Source organism: Ambystoma mexicanum, chromosome 8 (genome assembly GCF_040938575.1).
Source record: "Ambystoma mexicanum isolate Mex_15411 chromosome 8, UKY_AmexF1_1, whole genome shotgun sequence".
NCBI lineage: Eukaryota > Metazoa > Chordata > Amphibia > Caudata > Ambystomatidae > Ambystoma > Ambystoma mexicanum.
The window spans coordinates 913,383,434-913,402,454 of NC_090929.1; the positions used below are offsets into that span (position 1 = coordinate 913,383,434).

A 19,021-nucleotide genomic window follows, 5' to 3' on the forward strand; every position below is an offset into this window, starting at 1 on the left:
CACGACTGCACATAGACCTTATCCTATAAATGGTGTTAACAAAGTAATTAAACAGAATCCACCGTCCAATGACCTATGTATAACAGACAGGCCAACTCAGAAAAATACCCAGACGCCTGTTGCAATAATGCCTCTCATGACTAACTCAAAGGGTCTGAAACAGGACTGTATTGACTCGCCCCAAGTACCCCACCAAAATGTAGTAGAAAGAAGTGATTGTAATGATAGGCCCAATAGAGAGGAGTGGATATCGCACAATTCTTTCCAATTCCAAGACCACCCATGCAATCAAAAGGAGAGGATAAATTTGGGAGCCAGTCCAACCATAATTGATGGGAACCATGTCAACGGGATTGATGGGAACCATGTCAAGGGGGACATGCTGACCGGTGATTCACCTCAGATGTATGTCTCTTACCCAAATAATCAATGCAGGGGGTGATGTCTTTAGACACGAGTTGCAAATCATGTCATGGAATATCGCAGGACTGGAAACACCCAAATTGATGCCATGTGGTGCCACCTTGTTAGACAACATCAAATCATATGCCTACAAGAAATCTTAGCCACCCAAATCATCAATCTCAAGGGATATGCAACTTATATTAAAATAGCACACAAGATTCAAGGAGGAAGACCAAGTGGGTATCTAACTATTTAGGTGGAATCATCCCTAGATGCATCAATTAAGACCACATTTATTTATTTATTTGATTTTTCATGAAGCAACAACTCGCCCAAAGGCCTCAGATTGCTACAACAAACACGACACACAAAATAAACATAACACATCAAAAAAATAAAGACACAATGACAAAGAAAGAAACAGGAACTAAATTAAACTAATTCAAAAATAGTCTAAAATCAGATCAATTATAATTGTTAGGCTCGTGGTGAGTGACAAACTGCCCAGATTGTTACAGTGACTCAAAAAGAGTGGGCGATTGCTGTAACCACAGCCAATGACAATACAGTCAACTTTAGACTGCAACCAGGCCAAAACTTTATTATTAAGGGGTTCTCAGCTCAGAGCTGTCCTACTTATTACTTATTCACATTTGTAATAACAATGTTCCTTCGATCTGAAATCAGTCCTCTTAAATATGGGTTCATGATCTCTGTTATTAGAGCCTTTTTGATAAGCATTTATCTCCCCGAAGGGGAGATAATGAGATTGACTATAGTGATCCTGGGTTCCAGCAAATTTGGAGGAACAAGGGTCACACTACAGATCGAGGCTGCATACCCAAACGTCAGAGCTAAGCCCACAGTTTAATTTGGCCTTTGGAGAATACATCATTAGCAGTTATTGGGCTACTAGTTGCCTTCAGGTCGATTTGACAACTTGTGTCCACCCTACTAAACCTCTATTCATCCTATCTATCTGTGGTATTATCGTCTCAAAGGAGTCTACCCAGGTGTGGAAATCCATCACATTCTTACATTGGTCCAAATCCTAGATAATCTTTTCTTTGATGGCCTGCTATTTTCCATCAGCATTCATTCCCTTCTCTCCCAATTGGGAGCTTGAAAGAGCCTCAGCGAAAACATTGTCCATGCTATTTGAGGGAAATGGCATTGCCTTACTCACTGCTAGCACTAGGCAATCAATCTTTCCAGTTTGGGTTTCGGGAATATCCACCTCAGGCCGACTTGGGTGGTCCATTTGGGAAACCTCGAGCAATCCTTCAATATCAGTTTGATGTACCATTGAGGTCTCGTCATCTCTTCTAGAGACTGGGCAAATATTCAGAGGATCTATAAGGTAGCAGTTTTCATGATTCTTTGATTCCCATCTCTTTCTGTAGCCGCTATTTTTTTGGGAGCTTCTAGCTAGAGCCTCTGACATACGACTATCACCCAGCATTGATGGCCCACTGTCCCGTTCCTGAAAAACCTGTACTGGGGATCCCACTTTAATGCCGTCGTATTTTAGCACCTTAATTGCACCTTGATGAACAGGTTCAGGTGAAAGGGCACAAACATTGCCATACATATGCAGGAATTGCACATTTCCATGAAACATTCGAATAAGATACTATTATTAAATATTTATAACAGACAACCAACAGGGGCATGGATGAGTTTAATTTGCTTAGTTCAACCTCTCATAGAGATTGGGAAAAATAGGTGGCAAAGACAGGTAAGTGTAATTCAAGCTGGAGACTTAAATCTCCAATTCAAACCACTGAGAATCATGCAGGGAGTTTTGGAGGACAAAAAACAGATTTGGGATCCCTCCAAAGCCTTCCCTAAAAGACATCATAAACATGCCCTAGAAAATGGACAAATACGGACATCACCAAATCTAAGGGCATCAAAGAACTAACAGTGACAGACTTGCCAAGGCAACCGTTGTCTCGGGAAAGCACAAAAACACATTGACTATGTATTGCCGAATTTGGAGTCTTGGAGCTGGAAAACCATGTCTGAGTATTACATGAGAGGAAAGTGATAATCACTCCCTGGTCCTTTCATTATATCTAGGAATTAGACCTCCTCTCATGGACACAGTACGAGATAGAAACACGTGTGTATGAGCGTGATACAAATAAAATATATCATAGGAATGCTCTAATAACAATAGTGGGCTCAGCAACGTGAGTGTTGAAATGGGATGAATTAAATAAAAAAAGAGTAATAGAATTCATTTACAATGAATCATTGCCCTTTATTGAGTTAATATGATGGGCTGCAGAACCACCCAATGCCGTAACCGTAAGCCAATATATAGCCAACATGGGAAACATTAACAGTCTGATGACTAAATCACTACAAGTAGTAGGTCCACTGGCAATAAAGAGGACAGCCTGATATGACTGAGACTGGTGAGAGGCTAAATCAATTTTAATCCAGTGTGCCAGAAAATGTGGAGAACCAAGGGAGGGAATCACTAAGGGAAGCTAGGATATTTGCAGGCTCCAAATCTGCTGCCCCCATACCTGTCTCCTACTGTGACCCACAGGGTTCCTGCCTCTCCCCCACCCTCTATAGCATGTATACTAAACCCCTCTTTGACTAGCTAGACAGCTTCAATATCCCATACACCAACTTTGCCGATGATACGCAGGTCCTCCTGAAAATCACCAGCAACCATGACCTAGATTCCATAAACATCAATCACGTCTTAAGCATCATACAGGCCTGGATGGCTACCCATCATCTCTGCCTGAATGATGGAAAAACAGAGCTCCTTATTGTGGGCTCCCCATATCATCTTAAACTCCTCAGTCCCGCCTTCTCTTCCTATTGCATAGATGGCAACACCATCCCTATCTTCGCCCATGTAAAAAAAAACAGGCGTTTACTTGGACGCCGAACAAAGCATGCAAAAACATGTCAAAGTTATTGCTTCCTCTGCAGCCTATTCTACCAAATTTATAAACCTTTCCAGGAAATTCCTTACCCCTAACAACTGTGTCACCCTAGCCAGAGCCATCATAGGCAGCAAACTAGACTACTGAAATGCCATCCTAGCAGGGAACTCCACCAAAAACATCAATAAACTGCAACTGCCACAAAATAGCGCCCTCAGAGCAGTATGTGGCTTGAATTGCTCTTGACCACATCTCTCACGTCAGATGGAAGGCACACTGGCTCTCCATCAAAGCCTGCATTGAATTCAAACTCCTTGCCATCACCTACCACTGCTTACACAACACTGCCCCTCTACCTCACTGAGCATATCACCAAGAAACACAATATGCGCAATCTCCACACTTCTACCACATCAGCCTTGAGCATACCTAGATTTGCTAGAAAAAGAGTTTGGGGCTTCTGCTTCACCACCATGGCTCCCGCACTCTGGAACGCCCTCCCTCAGCATATCCAAGACAAACCTACCAATGTACTCCTCCGTAAGAAAGTAAATCCTCACTGTTTAACAAATATCTCTAGCTATTTTGGACTGCCACAGCCACTCTGAACCTGACTCACCACCTATGATGTAATGCAACTACCTTATTCTGTATAATTCACGTTCTATGATGCAATGTAATATGATACTGTTTCCATCGAGTCCTAACTATGTACCTTTAATGGCGTGATACCTCCAGCTCTGGGCACTATCAACAAATAAAATAAATAAATACATTTAAAAAATAGAGGAAAATTCACACAAAAACACTCTAAAAAAGAAGCACACATTGCCAACACATGGGACTCATTACTTGAGGCAATTGCCAATAAGGTCAGCACCAAATTCTGGAAATTAATCAACTCCGAACAAGAAGAAGAGGTAAGCGTGCTACATGGAAACATCATAGAAGATAGATGGGTCGACCATTTCAGGGACCTGTATAGCAACGAAATTGAGGCAACCCTGGTGAGCAAACCCAATGAGGGAAGATTGAATACAGATTTTATTCCACGTCTCTTTGATGTGAAGGAGGTACTAGAGGCAATAGGGGCACAAAAAGTCAGCAAGGCACAAGGTCCTGCAAAATACCCATGGACATATTTAAAGTAGAGGCAAGCATATTTGCCTCATACCTGAGTTGTGTATTCAATGCCATTTTAGCCCTGTATAGAGTCTCCCTATCATGGAGTAATGTGGAAATAGTCCCAATATATAAACAAATAGGGGTGTGAGGAACCTGCACATTTTAGAGCTATCTTGCTCCTGGATTCAGGGTGCAAAATATTTGCAAGGGCAATACTAAGACATCTGGAAGCATGTGCAATAAATAACGGGGGCTATACATTATTTGCAAGCAGGGCTCCTGGCTGGAATTGACACAATCAATCAATGCCTGAGCTTCCATGTACTAACAGAGAAATATCTAACCTTGAGGAAAATTAACTTGTACTTGATGTTTATCGATCTGAGAAGGAGCTTCGATTGTGTGCCATCTGACCTGCTTTGGGATTTGCTAAGTAACCTAGGTATTCTGACATATTGTTACTATACATCGATAATGAAGGCATTGTAAGATGAGAACTTAATGGCGAAACTACTCCTGCATTCAATATACCTAAAGGGGTACGCAAAGGGCGTGTGCTTGAACCGAAACCCTTTTCCATATTGATTAACCAAGTGATATTAAAACCTCTGCCCACTGATTCAGACTTGCCTTTTTGGGGTGCAGATAAATACCTGAATATCTCTGAAATCAGTACTTATGTGAATATATTCCAGAGATGTTTTGGAAAAGCACATTGAGATAGCTAGGGTGACCATGACAAGCAGTCTAATGGGGCTAGCGCCATAAGCGTCCCACTGGAAGCATGCAGAATGCAGGCAGGACAGGCAGCCTTATACAGCACAGAATTGTGGGGCCTTTACGAAATCGAAAACACTATCCATGATGGGGAGCGGCTTTCTTAGAAATATAATATGTTTACCAAACACATCACCAACAATCCCTCTACTGATGAACATTTGCATTTGCCTCGCACAGCCCACGAAATCAAGCTTAACCCCCTGATGTACTTGGCTAGTATGTGGGCTACACGGGTGCTAAGTAAGCACAGAGACACTGGGAGGGATTGAATGTCACAAGAGGGAGGGAAATCGTTAGCTTGGTGAGTGCACATTAAAGGTCTTTGTTATGACATTAATTATGACGATGCATGGATAAGACTGCATGACCTGAACAAATCGGCCAAGCCATTACTAAAAAGGTATTCGATGACACAGAAAACGTGATGTTATCGCAAGCAATACAGAACTCAGCACTACTTAGTAGGTACTGAAATATAAAAGGATTGACTGGTCATGAAATGTATCTCGAACTGAAACCGAAGGACCTTCGGTCACTATTCATCATATTTAGGATATCCATTCTGCTTCTAGCTGCATGTCCAGGATGCTCACACCTCTGAGTCAATTGCAAACGCTTACAGGAAAGTGAACTACTAATATGCCCACATTATCTGGACCTACGAAAAATGTAGTTACGACCTTGCCTCTTAATGCAATGTCCATGTGTGGCAGATCTGACGACATTTTAACGTTTTGAAATGTTTCAAAATATGTATACAATGCTTGGCTGAGGAGGAACCAACTCCTAAAGCAAGCTCCATGAACCGTGAGTCCTGTACATGTTACCTCTTTGGCAGTATTCCAATAGAATGCACACGCACTAGGTCTCAGGATCAAAGGAGCATTTTAAAACTGTGACTTTTATACATTCTTATGATCTTTGGCAGTTTCTTTTTTAATAATTAAAATGTATCTTTTTGATGCTTTAATGTACACTGACTTGGAAACTGTTTTCTAATGCTGTTTTTGCATGTATTCTTTATGTTTGTATACTTATGGCGTTCTGTCGAGAAAGTATTGATAAACTGAACTGAACTGAACTGAAATCATTACAATAACGAATGGTGGGGATGATTGTAGGATTACTAAATTATTGGTAATAGGTTTTCGGAAAAGTTACAAACATAGCTAAAGGTTTCAATCCTGTCCAGAACCTAAGTTAAGGTTGGGAATGGATTGAAACCTGATAGTATAATAAATGCTGATTTCTTAGTTTAGTGGATGGACAGTTTGTATGGTTTGCCCCATTACAGAGCACTGTGTATCCACAGTGACATTGCTAGCAAGTAATCATGGATGATAGTGTCACTAGTTACGTGTTAACAGCTGGTAATGCTTCTGGGTGAAGAATGACATTTTTTGACACTGGAGCCAAAGGAAAAATGGTTTACCTAGGAAAAGCAAGGGCAAGTCAACAAAGAGGAGAATCTGATGTCCGTAAAGAACTGAACATACATTTTTAAAGGGATACCTCAGGAAAAACCTTAATCTTTCTTATTTTTTTGTGTCCAAGAATTAAGGGGAATTGTGTAACTGTTTAGATTACAGAACCATTACTAAAATAACTTTCCACTTTTTTACCAAATGAGATTTTGAGAGAGTTCATAGATGTTTTTGTGGTGGTCAATATTGATGATACTAACTTTCTCTAAGGATGGTGATCAACATGCAACTCATGTGAGACAGGTGCTGCAGAAATGTACATTACATATAAAGTTGTCAAATAGTTTCATACAGTTAATGTTGATGTTCCATGATTTCTTGAAGGTGGTTGCAAACGGATGCCTAGAAAGGTAAAGCATCATGAGATTGTCTGGAACCTAAACAACTTTAAGATATTCACTGCTTCTTGGGTGTTGCCCATTTATGTCATTCATACAGAGTCTTTCCAGTATAGTTGCACCCACCACTAATCTTCTTGGTATAACATTTGATTTAGAAATTACAGCAGTGAGGACATCAGGTCTCAAATTTGTTCACTATGGATGTTAAGCAAATGTCTTATGGTGAAGTGGATGCTTCTGATTTAGCATTCAGAGTAGTTTTGTGACCCCGACATTTGAGAACGTGTCATTTGCACTTGATCTCATTATTCTCTAGAAAATGTAACTCAACAAAGAGTAATTGTAAAGTTTCAGATAAGGAGTTATTAGTAGTACATAAGGACAAACATGTTTTTCTGCAAAAATATAATAACACAAAATTCACTCACGATTTCCCCAAACAATGAAATATAAAAGGAGCAAATGTTTAGATTAGAAATGGGCTTCTGCCACCGCAGGAGAAATATGAACTTGACTGTATATAATGTCAATGGTGAATACAGCTTTGCCGTAAAGCTCTATGTAAAATACAAATAAATACAAATAAAGACCAGATCCCTGAGACAATCTTAAATAATAGCAGAAATAAAGGAAATGCAGTTGGACTTTTTTTGTTGGCTTGAACTAATGATCTCCGTTTATTTAATTAAATGAATAATATGTTTATACCTCACATTCTATGCAAAAACATAATGCATATTCATTACAATTGTACAAATATAAAAAGGAATAATCAACATATTCAGTTATCTCATCATCTAACCAATTCAATTATTTATTACTATAAGCAATTGCTTTCAGCCTGTCTGTTTCTGAGAATAAAAGTTAAATATCAATGCTTTACTGTCGCCATCATTCATCTGTCCCAGATTTAATCACTGTTAGATCCACCCAAAACGTCTTGGTTGCAAATATGAATGCCACTTTGTTAATCTAACAAAACATAACTGGTTGGTAAATCCACCAGAATACCACCCAATGGAATTACCATTGTCACCACTTGGTCTGGCGGATTTAGCCCCAGATTACAAGAGGTGGTGGCAGTGTTAGTCCCCATTAATTTGGAGTCCACAGGGCTCCATGGGGGATTTAAGTCGAATTACTGCGGCAGTAATTTCGCAGATTCTGCCAATTTACTGGCGGAAAGTAGAGGCATTTACCTCCAGCATGTTTCTGGAGGTAAATCCCCTACTCCAGGGCCAAACCCATAGTATGGCGGAGTGGGAAAAGTGGTGGTAATCCTGTTACTGCCACTTGTTTCCCACAACGCCATACTCGTTATGAGTCCCAAAAGACTAGCAATAACAATGTTAAGGAACAAACACTCAATGTATACCACTACACATTGAACATAAAACTCAAATTATAAACACTCATTCGTACAACTACAAATCAAATCTAGTAGTCGTAGAAGTGTGTGCCATAAGAGTGTGCTCCAGAGGATTTCGAGTCACAGGAGCATGTGCCATAGGAGAGTTTGCCATGTGAGCGTGCATGTCCATGAAAAATCCAGACATTTTTGATGCAGAGATGTCTGCCTTCAAATGTTACTGTGGAAAAGTGTCTGATATTTTCATGCAAGTGTTCAAAAGTTATTAAGAAAATTCATTTTCTGAAACTCCACAATTTGCTGAACCTTAACTTTGTCATGCACAAGCACAATGGCATAATTAAATGTCATGCCCACAGAAATCTGGCAATACAAATATCAGTAAACATTATTGGGCAAAATTGAAATCACAATTCACAACAACAAACAGAATTAGTTCTGAAGAAGATGCCAGCCTTGTACCCAATCATTCAAAATACCTTACAAAATCTTTCAAGAAATTGCATATAACTAGCATATTCTCAATCACTGCCTCAGCGCACAGCTTGAATTATATTCTAGGGTATAGCAAAGTTGGAATAATGTTTTTTTTGCATTGTGTGTATTCTGTATTTGTATAACATCATGATGAGTACATTGGCCTTAAGGGCTCATGCAGCAATTTAACTTGAATTATCAGTTTCTTGGTTAAATTGTTGGCTTGTACTACCATCTCATTGGATGCAAATTGGTTAAATGTGGATAAAAGGCTCAATATGCTTGGAGATACATTATGTGAAATTAGCAATGCATCAGCGATGCTGCTTCGGAGTTGTGAGGCAACTCACCACTATTTATTAGATTCACATCATGGTAGTCCATATATACAGTTTGCAGTTCCTCAAAGGTGTAACGGTTTTTCCTGAAAGGAATTCCCCAGAATGTTTACAGTAGCATACTGACTATTCTTTCATCCCAAATCAGCAAAGATACCAGGAAGATTCCTGTTGCCAAAGATCAAAAGGTTTGAAATAAAAAGAGCAAATGTCTTGTTGACATGGTCTCGACCTTAAGGTCTTCAGTTTTGTCTCAATTTAAAAGGGTAGTTTGAGGCGGCACAATGTAAACATAATGCACAGCAAGTTTGCTTTCAGCCTCTGGTGAAGCTCACATTTTAAGATTCTAGTCATTTGAAGAAAGAAGTAAAATATATTGGAACAAATTTAAGAAATAGTGGAGGAGGAGATTTCCAATAATACGGTGCCATTTTGATCTATCCTACACAATTCTTGAGGAAGGTTTCATAGTTCAAGATGAAAGCTAAATCGCAACACACTCATCGTGGGAACACTACGATGCTGTGCACCATGCGTGTCATATCCAGTTCGGACAGGATCAGCCTTCCCCACCCTTCTCGACCAAGTCTATTAAGTACCAATGGTGGATAATAATAGTGACATTGATTCTTACAGTGTTTAGAAGCTGGAGAAATCGTTCATGAAACACTGTATAAATCACCAAATTATTATCATTACTACTGTTGTATTATTATTATTCCAATGTGAGAGAGTCTATGCCCAGACATGGGTCCCATGTTCACTGCACCATAGAAAACCAAGCTGCACCTTACTGAGGAGGCACAACAAGGCCGAAACATGTCTGGGGTTGCTTGTGTTTCTGTGAAGAGGGGACCTGGACTAGCAGTTCAGGCAGGGCTGCTCCCATTGGTGGGAGTTCTGTCTAACTTCCATATGGCTGGACCCCTTTTGCAATGGCACAGATGGACTAAAAAACGGTGGACTGGAAGGTTGCCCAGAGCAATGCCAGTGGTTCAGATTGATTCAAAACCTTCCATCCATCACTTTTTTGGTTTCTTATTATTAAAATGTAAACATTAGGAGAGTTTCCTAACCAATGATATCCCCCTACTTAGCATATGAAGAATCTTGCTGTATGACACCTCCCTGTAAAATCATTCTTCAAGTCTTGCCAACATTTAGACAATTTTGCCAAACTCAAATGTGCTTTTCTTGTTGGATTTCTGGGCAGCAATTGCTATCATATCATCCACAAATAATTTGATCTCCACCGTATTTCTAATAAAAGATATGAAACCAGGATTGATCATCAGTATGTTGATCAGGGGTTCAAGATGAAGCACAAATAGTAATGGGCAAACCATGACAGATTATTTTAATTTGAAAGCAGTTTGAGAGATGACCAGCAAGCCGTACTGTACTCTACGGTTTATAGTGATAATTTCGAAAACAAAAATCTCGAAAGTCAAAATATCGAAAATAAAATATCGAAAAAAAAGGCACTTTTTTTAAAATTATGTTTTGTATTCAAAATGGGGGGGTTCCCCCCACCCCCCCTTTTTTTTAAATGTTGTTTTACCCATTTGTTTTTATTCCCGGACCCCAAAATAAAATATAATTAAAAAAAAAAAAAAATCTATATTTTTTTTCTCGATATTATGTTTTCAACATTATTGTCTTTCGAATTTTTTTTCGAAATTATGACTGACCACCGTACTCTACACAAATCAGAATAATAGTGTTTAAAGTAACATATAAAATTGAGGCCGAAGAGTATTTGCATAGCAAATAGTTTGGTCCTGTTTTTTACATGAACCTCAATTCATTGGATATGTAGTTGGCTTTTGAGTTCGTAAATTTATGCGGATGTGAAAATTGTTAGGAACGGGATGAGTCTAAACACGGCACTCGGCATATTCAAGTCTTTGCTCACCTACTTTGACTTCCTCACTGGATGGCATGATTGTTATAAATAACTCTTTTAATCTATGATAGGCTTACTGTAAAGGTTTTCTATTGTTGAGGTGAGTAGTCTTCCAATGTTTTATACTAGTGGGACCTCAATAAAAAACATAGCTACTAGTTTATGCTTTAGTGCATGATGAAAGCATGCTACTAAGGAAGTGTAAAAAGCAATAGACTGTGGCGCATGGCAATACAGGCAAACGGGCACACCGTTACACATGTGCCAAGAAGCACAATGGCCCTAGTTAATTTAGTGGATATTTTAAAATGGGTAGTGTAGTGCCACATCTTTTTTAGTTTTGGTTACCACTGAGAAGCCACAATGTTTGGCATCATGAGTAAAGATGGGGAAGGGACGTGAGGAGGGGGATGGCCTGTGGGTGGTTGTCCTTTTGCCAGCCAACCCTATATGGCCATTCCCACCCTAGATCTGCCCCATTTCACCCAAAACAAACCTTTTGAGCCAGATCTGTGCTTTTAAAGAGATGTCAATTGTTATTTCTAAGCAGTCTTATGTAAGGAAATAGCTTCATTGCCACTAAAAACAGCGACTGATGAAATAAAATGCTTTAACCACTTGTGATTTCTGCTGCTTAATAAGCAGTTGACATGTTCTTGCATCTTTGCACTGACTTTTTCAAAACGTGCATTGACAAAGCCAGCATTTGTGGTTATATTACAGGCACTTGTCAGGCACTTAGACCCATGTACTAACACCATTTGCTAGAGGTTATCATATGGTAAGGCAGGACCTGGAAAATGCCTGCACAAGTTGAAACTGTTGTCTTTGCCAATGCTCATTAATTCTGACTGGCCTAGCAAAGGGAATGAGTAAATCAATTCTCCAGTGTACAGGTCACAGTACAGGTACAGGAGACAGGGTAACATGCCTGGTCTCTCTCAGAAAGAATGTACTCTCTCTCAGCTCACTAGGGGCATATTTCCATCTTACTTCTGGTGGTCTGGACAGAACCCCAGGTCCATCATTGAATGGGCAGCCTGGAAACCAGATCATTGTCCATGTCCTACAGGGCTGCCTGTCCTTGCTCAGCATTGCTTCTCCTTCCTTCTTCTATCCTAGCGAGGTTAAAAGGAAACATTGCTGGTTTTGCAATTATCAGCGCTTCCAGTTTAAAGTATTCCTAGTGTTGAAAGGGAATCTAAGGCTTTCTCTTGTCCACCCATTTGGCAGCCGGGTATAGTGTCGTCTGAAGAACCCCCTTGCTACCAAATTGTCATCACCCACTCCTCTCTTTTTAGCTGCCCGTTTCTCTGCTTTCTTCACCGTGTTTTCCCCCTACGATTATAAAGCACCCTGTTGCTTTCTGAAGCTAGGTTCATGCTCAATAAATACAATACTAATAATAATAATAATAATAATAATAATAATAATAATAATAATAATAATAAATACTCTCCCAATGATATTCCCATAGAAAGCCGAGGTCCACTTGATATATTGATGACATATTGATGACTGATACCCTTATTCCATCTAAGCCCACAGAAGTTCAAATGAAGCATGGACAATGCTTTATTGGCTTCCAATGAAAGTACATCCATTGGGCCTTTTACTTTCACAACTTCAAAAAGGCAGATGGCAGTGCTGACATATTTAGTCATATTTCTACCTCCATAAAGCCATGATGAAGTGCAAAGCTCTGAAGCACATTAATGAGGGCACTATGTTATTATGCTTTTATGTTCGGTATGACAGCATGGCATCTTGCAGCTGATTTTTATTATCTCCCCTGGAATCTTAGTATTCTGTATGTGATATTAACAGCCATGTCTCCCCCGTATAGAAGACCAAACCAGAATCAGAAGGACTATAGCACAGATAGTGCTTCAGTCTTGTTTGTCTGTCTCCCGCAGGGGTTCACGCCAATAGGGAGGAACTGGACCCACCTATGCCAACAAAATTCAACTCTTGGCTGCCCTCTAAGTTAAACCCTATTTGGTAAGTCTAACCCGTCCACCATAGAGACCACATTCCTCAAGGAACTAATGAACTCCAATAATCCTCATAAAACAGAACCACAAATAGCAAGAACCTCACAGTCCCTACTGGCATTAACACCACAAGGCCTCTGCTTTCAGCATGTTTGCAGGCTTAAACCCTACTGGGTTAGTGTATTCTATGAACAACAAACAATAGGACCCCCAAAGCACCCCCTGAACTACCTCTCCTGCCCCACAATTGACCTGCTCCCCTATCAATCTACTATCATCTCTACCAGAAATACACAGACGCCTCTCACCCCACATATACTCCAGTCTTCACCTTGCTAACACGAACACCACAACATTAAGTATAGTTGAACCAATTAGAGCTCTGTGCCCACCGTGCAGCACATTTAGACTTATCATAGACCCTACTCCTATTCCCAGCAGTACAGTGCCTCTCCTAGCCTCCCAAACAGACAATTAATATAGCTTTGGTTCTCCAATGTGGTTCTCGCCTTCAGATAGAACATATACCAATACACGCAACTGGCACTGCCAAAAGCTGATATATACACGCACAAGCCTCAGGCACACAGGACACAGTTTCTTCTGCCCATTCATCTATGTACAATACCCCCTCTCCGTTTAGTGCAGAATCATGTGCTAATAGGCTGCCAAAATGGCAAGTGCATTGCACAAGGCTACATTGCATCACATGAAGTCATCATGAAGGTGTTAATAGAATAACCTCATCACTGAAAGAATCTGCACATCCCCTGTAATTCACCAACACTCGGCATCTAATAAATAGCTAGTTTTACTTTTGGAAACAGCTTCACATCTTGAGCACAGGCAGGGGGCCCATCCGATTCCCATATTCCTACAATTGTTAACAATGGCTGTTTTGCACAGTAAGATGCTCATTTATCTGCGGTAGGTAGGGCTGACGGTTTTTGCATTCATAAAGCATGATAATTATTGCTATGTCTCAGTCTGTCCCTATCCGTCAGGTCTTTAGTTCACTTGACATTTCCCACACAGGTTGGGGAAGGGAATTGCTCCAGGCGATAATGACCCCTACCAGGGTGTTTAAGGTTGTTAGCACATAATGATGATAACAATGTATGTTTATGAGTTTTTGTGGTGAAATGCAAGTGTTACTCTAATAGTGAGTAAAGTAAATAGACCAACACATGTGGCTTCATTTGTAATAGCTAATTAAGGTTGTCTTCACAAATTAAGCATTTAAATTGCAAACTATGTTATACTACAGCAGGTTTAAGAAGCATGCATTATGTGTCATGTAAAAGCAAACTATATATAAGAAAGTGAACACATTTTCACACGTTTTAGCTTTCTCTAGATCCTTCCATAGAGAAAGTGACATGTTGAAAAAAAACTCTCCTGCAAATTGCATTTTGTATTCTTTGTTTGATTTTGAATACACAGAATTCAGAATTCAGTCAATACCAGTAGCTATTGACTGCATTGTGAACAGTCTGATTGGCTGAGATGGGGTCAATACGCATCTCCATGTGCTAATATTTGTTATCAGACCTTGACTTACTGCTTTTAAGTTTATTGGTGGTTCTGCGTTGTTTACCCTAGGTCCTGCAATATCTGGACATGGGGATGATGTAGTTAAGCTTCACCAAGAATCTTCAGGGATCTAAGAATGTGATGATGGCAAGGGTTCTATAGAATCCTTTGAATATGGAGCAATCAGTGACATGATTGTGAGACATTGGAAGCTGAGGGCCTCATCACGAGTTGGGTGGTAACGCCGGCGATAAAAGCGCTGCCGTTATTAGTACTACTGCCAAACTCACCGCCGCTATTAGCGCCGGATCACAGGTTTGGCAGAACGGGTATTGCCCATTCCCCATTGAGCCCATTTGGGAATTCCCCATTGGGCTCAATGGGGAAATTTTGCGCTTTAAGCGCTGGCGGATTTCCCGCCGGCAGTAAACGCGCCGAAAATCTGCAAAATCACAGCGGATTTCCCCCAGCTCATAGCTGGGGGGAAATCAGCCGAAGCCGTGATTTGGCGGACCCTTAAATCCGGCAGTAACAACGCTACTGCCGGATTTAAGGGCTACCGCCAAACTCGTGATGAGGCCTGTGTTTTTTGTTATATATATATGTATATATAACAAGCAATGTGATTGGGCTAACCACAAATGCAGATAATTGCAGCAATGACTGGAGTGTGTAACTGTGGCTACGGCAGCACATATAACTGCGCTGCACATGTAGTCGAAGCTATAGGTAGGCCCACATGTTATCATGGCTATGTACAGGCCAACGGTATGTTGGGTATATTTTCGGACTGCAAAGCCGGTGCTACCTAACATTTTGATGGAAACCGCGTCACAGAAACAACAAGTGTTATAGGTGGAGTGGGAGAGGACAGGGGAGGTCAGGATGGCATCAGGGGAGTGGAGGGAGGTGACACAGATGTTGGGGGAACTTGGTGAGGGCTTGGGAGTGCAGGAAAACATGTTATTTCATTGTTTTTATGGATAGCCGCAGCTACAAAACAAACAACCCCATTGGGTGTTGCTATACCCGCGGGGATACAGCATGATGACAGGTGTACAAAGGCATGCTAACGTATCGCATCAGTTGATTGCTTGCTATTCCACAAGTGACTATATGAATATCCACAGGTATTAAGCCATACATTTCTGTGCAATAATCATATTATTCTGTGGACTTTAGACCACACAATTTTACATGTATTTCTAATTCCATTTCCTCACCTCTGCCCTTGTCTCATTTTAACTTTTTAAGGTTGGCAATGTCCATTTTTGAGTTAGTACAAAATGTACGTGTACCCACAGCTCCATGAGGGTACTGATAGCTATGGGCTAAACAACTGCGAGTATAAAAGGATGGTTGAAAATGTTATGCATGCGTTTCTGTGTTTGCAATTGGTTGGTGTTACTGTTGTAATTGTGTAAAATGTGAAAATGTGTTGGCCGCTTTAGTACTTTGCATATTATATACTTCTCTTTTTGTGGTATTGGTTTTCAAAAGTATAAAACCCACCATTTCGTCCACGTTTTTCATTTTGATTGCAGAACTCACACTGTGCACATGCTAAGTGTGTAGCTGATGTGAAAGTAAGTGCCAGTAAATATGTACATATTTAAAGGTTTATTTGCAGTGTTATTGATATTGATATTGTATTTCTATCGCGCTCGTACACAAGTGTTTCAGAGAGCGACAAGGCAAGGGAGGGGAACAGGGGAGAACAAAACAGCGATCTTGCTAGGCCCAGTGACATTGAGAACGCGCAAGTGCATGGGAGAGGGGGAGGGGAAAAGTGCATGGAAGGGGGAGAAGTGGAAAGTGCAAAGCAGAGGAGAAACAGAAAATAAATAAATGAATAAATAAATAAATAAATAAATAAAATAATAAAGGCAATAAACAGTGGTAATTCAGCCAGCAATTTGCTAGTGCTAGGTTTAAGGCAGCAGACAGGGTAGGTCTGATAAGTGCAGGAAAAAAAGGGGGCTGTATGGGTACGGATACAGACCCCAGTGCAAGGGATCGCCCGGAGGCAGAGGATGGCCAGGTGCACGGTGCCAAGAGAGAACAGATCAGCAGGGGAGAGGGGGGGAAGGGGAGCAAAGGCAGAAGAAAAGAGGAAGGTCTGTTGTGTGTGTCAGCTATATCAACCACTGCTATCAGATGGCATATATTGCCAATAGGTTCAACCTGCATACATCAAGTGGCAGTTAATTTTACCCTAAAAGTGTTTAGAAAAAGCATTCTTCTTAACTTTATAGAATTAGAAAAATGTTAGTGCTGGTCATACACCTATGTGTTGTCAGTGTTTTACTGAGATGCTATTAAATGTAGCCATCCCTGTTCATACACCTACGCATTAGCAGTGTTTTATTCCAAAGCTATTCAAAATAGCTGTCCCTAAAATGTAGCAAATTCCTCTATATATAAAGCAACACTATTTTATGAGCACTGCTGTCAGATTACATGTAGTACCTGCATAGTACACTTGCTCTCATCAAGTTCCACTCGCAAGTATGGTAGAAATGTTTTGCAATTGCTTTGTCCAAATAAGGTACACATAGTGGGGCTCCTAATTCACCAATGCATTTTTCTAAAGTTCGCTAAAATGCTGCAGAAAAACTTCTTTTGAAAAATAACAGCATTCATATTCAACTATTTCCCTTTTTCTTTGCAGGCCATGGCTAGTGATCTGGTAGTGTTCTAAAATATGCAGTCGGCACGACCATAGGCCGTGCACCCTGCCCATGTTCAGAACATTCTATAGAATAACAAAACCCTTGAAATTCATTTTCATTGAATAGAGTTTTAGGGACGCTAAGGTGAGCAATACATTGTAACAAAACCTTTGAAATTAAAAGAAAAAAACTTAAGTTGCAAGGACTTTAAGGTGATAATGTAACACAACAAAACCACCTTAACCTTGTGCCCCTTGTAGCGCTGCTTATGACCACAATGATGACGTCACATGTGACATCACTAAAGTCTATGGCAAATAGGACCGGAAGAAAGCTATTGGGATAACATATAAAGGGGCCACGGCCGAAGGCCGGGCCAATGGTCATGGGCGAAGGCCATGGCTAGTGAGTAAGAAAGAAAGGTAGTGTTTTAAAGTGTACATTGGGCACCTCCAAAGACCATGCTCACTGGCAAGGGATGAAGGCCCTGGCTGCTAGACAGCCCACAAGACATGTATAGGGGCTGTGGCCCAAGGCCATGGCTACCTAGTGGATATAAAAGAAACATATTGGGGGAACATGTACAGTGGACACAGCCGAAGGCCATGGCTAGTGGCCCGGTAGTGTGTACAAATATACAGTGGGCAGCGACAAAGACTGGATACTGTGCTTGAAAGACATGTATAGTGGCTGCAGTTGAAGGCCATGGCCATTTAGTAGATTCACAAAAAATATATTGGCGGATCATGTACAGTGGACATGGCCGATGGTTATGGCAAGTGGCCCGATATTGTTTTAAAATATACAGTGGGAATGGCAATATACAGTGGGCATGGCTGAAGGCTGTAGGCCCCGGATAGTGGTTCCGAAAGACATCTATAGTGTCCTTGGCCGAAGGCCGCAGCCACCAAGTGGTTCCAAAAGAAACATATTGGGTGAACATGTCCATTGGCTATGGCCGAAGACCATGGCTAGTAGCCCGGCAGTGGACATGGCCAAAGGACGGGACCACTGGTCATGGCTGAAGACCATGGCTAGTGACATGGTTATGTTTTAAAATATACAGTGGGCACGGTCAAAGGGCGTGCACACTGGCAAGGGCAGAAAGACATGTAGAGTGGCCACTGCCAAATACTGTTACCACCTAGTGGTTCCAAAAGAAACATATAGGGGGGAACATGCACAGTGGACACGGCCGAAGGCCAAGACTAGCAGCCCGTAAAAGACTTTGGTACAACAAAACCCTTGAAATTCAGTGGGTGTGGAAAGTCATGGCCAGCTTAACTCTGCACATTCCCATTGCAAAGCCAAAGAGCACATACATATTATAAGAGAAAGGATTAAGAATGACATACTAAATGGCATTAAGGGGGACATAGCGTTATGGGGGACATCAAAGGGAGCGTGCTGTGTTAAGCTGGTCATGACTACCCACATCCACTGAATTTCAAGGGTGTTGTTGTGTTAAATCTGAGCAACTTAACTGCACCTAAAGTAAGGTTTTTGTCAGTGAATATAAATATATACACCTTAAGAAATCCTTATTATATTTTGAAGTAACTTGCAACATTTCCTTAGCCTGAGGACTCAACAAGCTGAAGCAAAAGACCTAAAAAAGATATCAAGTAAATCCGGCAAAGGTAATACCCTAGATGATTTCATGCAACTCCATAAGAGAGGACATA

The 19,021-nt window shown here is 40.7% G+C and overlaps 1 protein-coding gene across 2 annotated transcripts in view; it reads right to left on the reverse strand.

The window, feature by feature from the left end:
* Positions 1 to 19,021, reverse strand: part of CDHR1 (cadherin related family member 1) — a 712,137-nt gene that overhangs the window by 224,027 nt on the left and 469,089 nt on the right. The window lies entirely within an intron of this gene.